Genomic DNA, 7,619 nt, shown 5'->3' with positions numbered 1-7,619 from the left:
AGGCCTGAAATATGAATAGGAGCTAGCCAGGCAACGAGCTGAGGAAAGAGTCTTCCAGACAAAAGGGACAACATGCACAGAAGTCCAGAAACTGGGGAACACAATGAGTTGAAGAAACTGACAGAAGAACAGTATGGTGGCATGCAGAGAACCAGGGGATGGTCAGGGGCTCCATCACCGAGGACCTTCAGAACCAAGGTTATGAGACTGGACTGCATCCTAAGAGTCATAGGAAGACATGTGAGTTGTTGAATTATTGAATTACCATTAACCCCCATAGGTTCTCACATTTATCACTAATTTTGATCCATTAAGTAATCACAGGACCACAGAAATGTCTCTTTGACAAACCAGCCATGTTCTTGGTTATAGACTATAGAAGGACAGAGATTTGCATTTAGCATGCTGGCTGCATCATGGTTCAAATTGAAGCAGGTAACCTGTTGGGAAGACATTGGCAGTCAGCTTAGAGAGAGAGAATGGTGGCTTGCACCGGATGGTAGCATGGAGGTGGGGAATAGAATAATTTGAAAGATGTTTGGAGGACAGAACTGATGGGAATTAATAATTGACTAAAGGAAAGCAATAATTAGAGCTCAGTGGCAAAGAGTACAGTCTCTGGAGGAAGAGTGTGAGTTCTTAACTCTGGATCACCCACTAGCTGGCTGTGTGACCTTAAGTGGTTATTTAACTTCTCTGAACCTGGGTTCCTCATTCACAAAATGAGAATGATTATTGTCCTAATGGGTGTTTTATGAAGATTAAATAAAATACACTTATAAAATACTTAGTTTTACATGATGAGTGTACAGTAAATGTTGACTATTACTATATGGGAAAAGTGAGCAAGCAAAATGAATCAGAAATGATTTGAAGAAAGGACCCACTTAGCTTCATATTGGTACCATCTTTAACTTAAGCTAGTAATCATTAGTAATGTGAGGGTGTACAGGTTTCAATTTATTTTTTTTAATTCAAGACCAAGGGTGAAAAAGGATATTACATAATGGTAAAAGGGTCAATTCACCAAGAAGACATAACTATCCTAAATTTCTAGGCACCTAACAATAGAGCTTTAAAATATATGAAGTGAAACCTGACAGAACTGGAAAAAAATAGACAAATTAACAATTATATTTGAAGACTTCCTTGAAAACCACAAACAACCAAAACTCACCCAACAGAAATAGATAACCTGTAACTATTAATTAAAGAAAATTTTAATTTTGGAAGGTTATAAACCTTCCAAAACAGAAATCTGCAGACCCAGTTGGTTTCAACAGCATATTCTTCCAAACATTTTAAAGATGATATATCAACAAATTCTAAACAATCTTTTTCAGAAAATACAAGAGGAAGGAACACTTCTCAACTCATTTATGAGGCCATGCCCTGATACCAACACCAGACAAAACAGTACAAAAAAGAAAACTACAGTCCAATATCCCTCATGAATATAAATGCAAAAATCCTCAAAAAAATACAAGCAAATCAAACAAAGATTAATATACCATGACCAAGTGAGCTCTGTCCCAGAATGCAAGTGTAAATATTTGAAAATCAATCAATGTAGCCTAACATATTAACCACCAAAGGGAGAAAAAACACACACTATTATATCAGTTGATGTAGAAAAAGCATTTGACAAACTTTAATCCATGATAAAATCTCTCAGCAAACTAGGAATAGAAGGCAATTTTCTCAACTTGATAAAGAGCATCTGTAAAAAAAAAAAAACCCTGCAGGTAATATCATATTTAATGGTGAAAGACTGAAAGCTTTCTCCCTAAGATGGGGAGCAAAGCAAGGATGTTCACTCTCACCATTTGTATTCAACATCATACTAAAAGTCCTAGCAAGTGCAGTAAAGCAAGAGGGGAAAAAAAATAGAAAGAAAAGCATACACATTGAAAAGTAAGAAATACAACTTTCCTAATTCACAGATGACATGATCATCTGTGTAGAAAATCCTATTAAATTAAATACTTTTAAAATCTACTAAAAAAAATCCCTCTAAGGGTGTGGAGAAAAGGGAACCCTCTTGCACTGTTGGTGGGAATGTAAATTGATACAGCCACTGTGGAGAACAGTATGGAGGTTCCTTCAAAAACTAAAAATAGACTTACCATATGACCCAGCAATCCCACCACCAGGCATATACCCTGAGAAAACCATAATTCAAAAAGACACATGCACTCCAATGTTCATTGCAGCACGATTTACAATAGCCAAGACATGGAAGCAACCTAAGTGTCCATCGACAGATGAATGGATAAAGAAGATGTGGCACATATGTAAAATGGAATATTACTCAGCCATAAAAAGGAATGAAACTGGGTCATTTGTAGACACATGGATGAATCTAGAGACTGTCATACAGAGTGAAGTAAGTCAGAAAGAGAAAAACAAATACCATATGCTAACACATGTATATGGAATCTAAAAAAAATAAATAATAATAAAATATGGTTCTGAAGAACCTAGGGGCAGGATTGGAATAAAGATGCAGACCTACTAGAGAATGGACTTGAGGACATGGGGAGGGGGAAGGGTAAACTGGGACGAAGTGAGAGAGTGGCATGGACGTATATACACTACCAAATGTAAAATAGGTAGCTAGTGGGAAACAGCCACATAGCACAGGGAGATCAGCTCGGTGTTTTGTGACCACCTAGAAGGGTGGGATAGGGAGGGTGGGAGGGAGATGCAAGATGGAGGGGATATGGGGATATATGTATATGTATAGCTGATTCACTTTGTTATAAAGCAGAAAATAACACACCATTATACAGCCATTATACTCCAATAAAGAAGTTGAAAAAATAATAATAATGATTCATATTTAACATTACCTAAGTTTTCTTCTGAAGCTTACCCAGCAAATTTACTCTCATCTTTTATGAGGGTCAGAGGTAGCAAGATTTGTATCCATGGCAATCTTCCCATAAATCCCTCCCCCTGTTATTTTTCCTATTTAATTGGTATGCTTACAACAACCCCTTCAGCCAGCTCTTGTAAGGGGAATTCAGCCTATCATTAAGGTTTCTTCTACTCCATAACACGACTTTTTTTTTTTTTAATTTCCATTCCATCTTTTTCCTGTTATTTTCATCTAAGCCCAAAATGCGAGAGACAAACCTGCTGGCAGGTAACTCTTGAGTTTCTTCCCCTTCTCTGAAACTTTTATCTACTATGATATTAATTTGTCAAAGAAGTCATTCTTTTAGCTGGGTATTTTTAAATTCACAATATCTGTACTGAGCCCCTCATTCTCATGAATGCAGATTTTAAAATGGAATTCAACTTCCACTGCTGTAAGATGTATCCCGTCTGCATTTCACAGCCTGCTGTGACCCTTTGCTAACAGAGATGATTTTTCTCCCTTCTGAACTTTTGAGAGATTTCTAATGGGACAAAATTGAACAAAGTAAAGCAGTTTCTAATATGTGTTTTCTTCTCAGCATCAAACAGCCCATACACTGCAGGCTGCCCCTCTCCACTGGAATGTGCTGACAGAGCATTTGCACAAAGGAAGGAGGGTTGAGCTTTCAGAAAGGACTTCCTGAGGTCCCAGAATGGGGATGTAAGCCACCGGCCCAAGATGCTGTTTCCTTCCAATTGCCAAGTAGTGCTGTCCTTTGACCCCAGCTGAGGAGCTCCTCTGAGAACGTCATGGATCTGCTGTTTCCTCAGTTAAGATACCAGCCATCAAGGGGACCCAGATCCAGGGACTCAGAGGTCATCCCGGACCACAGCAGAGCTAGGAGTGTGGTAGGGTGTTGGGGGGTGTGATGAGGAGAGAAGAGTCTCACACCGGCCTCGACCTGCTCCTTCACTACAGAGCAGAGATTGGGGTTATGATAGGTGTATTAAACTTGAAGGGAACTGAAGGGCACGAACCTTTTGTGTCCCCTCAGGAGCTATTCCTATTCTTCTTATACCCTACTTTCTGGTGTTCACTAAATTCGGGATGCTGTGCGTGCTCGCCTTAGCCTGGCTCGCCTATGACTGAAACACCCACAGTCCAGGTAAGAAACAGGGGAAGAGTGGTGGTCCCTGTATGTACCAAGGATGGAACCACAGGGATGGGGTGGGGGTGGAAGGAGAGAGTGGGAGAAACAGATGGAGAAGAGGTGGGGAGAGGAAAGAAGAGGAAAGGGAAAGGAAAGGAGGTCAGGGAGGCGAAGCGAAGGAGAGAGGGAGAGGAGCACAGGAAGGCAAAGGGAGACAGGAGGGCAAAGCCCAGCAAGGAACAGAGGTCTCTGCCAGGTTTCCCAGGAAGAATTGAGCCTGGTTTCTGGGAGGGTGCTCCCAGCATCCTACTACTTCCCTCCCACCTTTCTGACTGCTCCAGAGGAGCCGGGACTTCCTGTGTCTCCTTGGGAGTTGGATTTAGGGACAATACCTATAGCTCTGTGCCCAAGATATGGAAATGTGAGAAGGAGGCCCCTCTAGTGACCTGAAGATTTTAGGAAGAACCCTCCACCTCCGAGAGAAGTAGAGGGATTGGCAAGATCTCACCCAGTCTTCCCTTCCCTTCCATACCTGCTGGTGGTAGGCGTTCAATTTGGGTATGAAACTGGACGCTATGGAATTATTTCCAAATTACTTCCCAGTAATGGTGACTATGCTACCTCTGAGTACCCTCATTCCCTCTTACTCAGACTCTTCCTCCCTATTCAGCCCCATGGTTTCAAAGGCTTTGGTGGCCAGCAGTGGACATAAAGGCCCAGAGGCATATTGCAGAATAGAGACCCAAGATGGATGGGCAGGTGGGGAGACAAATGGATAACACCTTGCCTCAGAGTGGCAGACCCAGGTCAGCCTCTCTGAGCATCATAATCCCTGGCAATCCTGTGGCAGTGAAGACATCCCAGTGAATAGGGATTTGGGGCTCCCCAAGGGCAACACAGGCTACCTACTGGGATCTGAGTCCACATGTCCTCTCTTCCTTCTATCCACTACTCTGATCCAATCTCCCTCTAACAGCTGGTGAAGACTCATGACCTCTGTCCCAAACACAACTATATCATTGCCAACCACCCCCATGGCATTCTCTCTTATGGTGTCTTCATCAACTTTGCCACTGAGGCCACTGGCTTTGCTCAGAATTTCCCAGCCATCACTCTTTATGTAGGGACCTTGGAAGGGATCTTCTGGATCCCAATTGTGTGAGATTATATGATGTCAGTGGGTGGGTATAAGAAATCATTCCATTCTCTGACCTACCTCAGGGCTCCAACTTCTATAAGACTTGACAGTCAGTCCAGTTCTCACTCCCTGCTGGAAGAGGACTTCTTAGTAGAAAATGAGTCCAGAACACACTGGGCCAGTAACAGGAATATGTGTCCAAGCCTCAGGTTCTGTCCAAGATCCGAGAGGCAGGGTTTGATTAGGCAGCAGGATAAGTTATATGCATTAGTAAGCGTTGCCATGGATCCTTTCAGAGGAGGAAGCAGAAGCCTGGAGTTCAGGATCAAAGCCAAAGTGGAAAGCAGAAAGCAAAAACCAAATATCAAAACCAAACAGAGGGAAAATGAGGCATGAATGGGACAGCTCAGATGAACTTTGCCTGATTTTTGAGGGATGTCAACTGGCTTCTTTTGACTAGTCATTTATTTAGCAGCTCTCATCTCAGGGTGTCTCAAAGACACTTTTAAGTCTTTCATACTAGCTGGTACCCTCCTGGCCCATGACCTTCATCTCCTGAGAACCCCTTTGAACTTGCATAAGACATCAAGGGATAAAGGATAGGCATCCGTCAGAATCCAGGACAACTTCCACATGCCAGGCTTCAAGCCATGGTACTGTGCCAAATGTCCTTTTCTTTGGATGAATATCCATCCTTCTGGACACCAGAAAACAACCAAAGCCAAACATTAAATGTAAGATACATTGATATCTGGAGGGGCCAGGTGGGACCACTAGAGTCCCAGAGGATGATTCTACTCCCCTCTGAGGTTGGTATGACCATGGATCTCTAGGACTGTGGCCTGGAGCCAATGTCTGCCATCCCAAGAGAGAACAGAACTTTGCACAGGGCAAAGTTGGAAAACAGAGGTGTGGAAAGACTCTGTGACTGTTGTAGAGCAGCAAGATGTCATCCTCATTCCACGGTTCATCTACATTTCAATTTGGCTTGGACAGGATTCTGGGTCTGCCTACTCTCCAGAACCCCCAGCCAATGGCTTCCCTTTGCCAGGTTGCTCTAAGGAGGAAACATGTTGGTGGTGACTATTCCTCAGTACTCCTAGGGAAGAGAACTCTGGAGAGCCTCCATTGCCATCAGCCTGGGGAGAGTGGAAGACAGCTGTGGTTCCTGGGTAGAGAAGGAAGGGATGGGCTTAAATCCTATAGAGTTAAGAGAAATTAGGCAGAAGAACTCAATGTAGCCCCAACTGTAGTAGCTCAGAGCTGCAAGGCAAGAAGCTGACCTTAAGGACCAACCTCAGGGCTAACCCAGGATATGGAGGTGAAAGACAGAAGAGTGGAAACAAGCACAGTCAGGAGACAGAAGAACTGTCTCCAGCAGGAAGACCCTGGAGGAACCCCTTATCCCGTTCCCAAGCACCAAGTTTGTTATACCACTTGACTCTTTGGTTTCACAGGTGTGTGCCCAGTGAGTGAGTTGGCCTTGAAGTATTTGCTGACCAAGAAAGGTTCGGGCAATGCTGTGGTTATTGTGGTGTGTGGAGCTGCTGAAGCCTTCTTGTGCCACCCAGGAGCCTCTACCGTCCTCCTTAAACAGTGTAAAGGTTTTGCGAGGTTGGCACTGAAGACAGGGTGGGTCCCTAGGTTCTGATGCCCTATCATCAGGGTGCCATAGGTCCTCTGTAGCACCTCTCCAGAATGGTAACCTTCCTTGGAAACCTGTTAGAGGTGGTTCCCTCTTCATTCTGATTGCTTTTCTCTACTCGCTCACACTGTGCCTTAAGGGTGTTTGGGCCTCCAGACACATTCTGGTGGGTACTTTTAAAACTTGAAGTTGGAGAAAAAACAGTAAAAGACCTTTACCTTCTGCCCATTAGCCTGGTAGGCTGGGGGTCTGGGGAAGTGGGGCTTTAGCCTATATCAACCCATGAACTGTGAGGCCGAGAAAACTTACCCAGGGCAAGGAAGGCACAGGGCTTGATGCTGAGCGGATTGCAAAGATGCAAAAGACATGTATACTGCCCCCAAAGAGCATATAATCTTTTTGAGAAATAGAATGTATTCATTCAGCAGTTATTAAACAGCTACTGTGTGTCAGGCATAGTACTAGGCATTAAGGATATAAAAATAAATAAGACCTAGTCCTTGCCTTTAAGGAACTCACAGTCCGATGGAAGACAGACATGTTCACATATAATTACAAAATATATCCAGAAGCCAACCACTTACCATCTCAACTATCGCCCCGTGGTTTACCAGCCCATCGTCTCGCCCCTGGATTATTACAACAGTCTCCTAAGTGCTCTCTCTGCTTCTATCCTTGCCTCCCTCACATCCAAGAGTCTATTCTCAACCATGGCCAGGATGATCCTATTCAGTGTGAGTCAGATCATGTCACTACTCCAAATGCTCCAGTGGCTCCCATTTCACCCCGAGAAAAACCAAAGTCTTTGCAAGGACCTGCAAGA

General features: G+C 43.5%; 1 pseudogene across 1 annotated transcript; it reads left to right on the top strand.

Annotated features, from left to right (window-relative positions):
* The first annotated feature begins 3,123 nt into the window (after window positions 1-3,123).
* On the top strand, window positions 3,124-6,783 carry LOC309654294 (diacylglycerol O-acyltransferase 2-like protein 6; annotated as a pseudogene). The gene is made up of 5 exons: window positions 3,124-3,148; window positions 3,918-4,022; window positions 4,546-4,621; window positions 4,990-5,194; window positions 6,609-6,783. The product of its transcript is annotated as a diacylglycerol O-acyltransferase 2-like protein 6 (transcript).
* Window positions 6,784-7,619: the final 836 nt, after the last annotated feature.

Source organism: Balaenoptera physalus, assembly GCF_965194825.1.
Source record: "Balaenoptera physalus genome assembly, contig: HAP1_SCAFFOLD_2490, whole genome shotgun sequence".
Classification (NCBI taxonomy): domain Eukaryota; kingdom Metazoa; phylum Chordata; class Mammalia; order Artiodactyla; family Balaenopteridae; genus Balaenoptera; species Balaenoptera physalus.
Note: the sequence above shows the minus strand (reverse complement) of the source record. Positions and strands in the feature narration are given on the sequence as shown.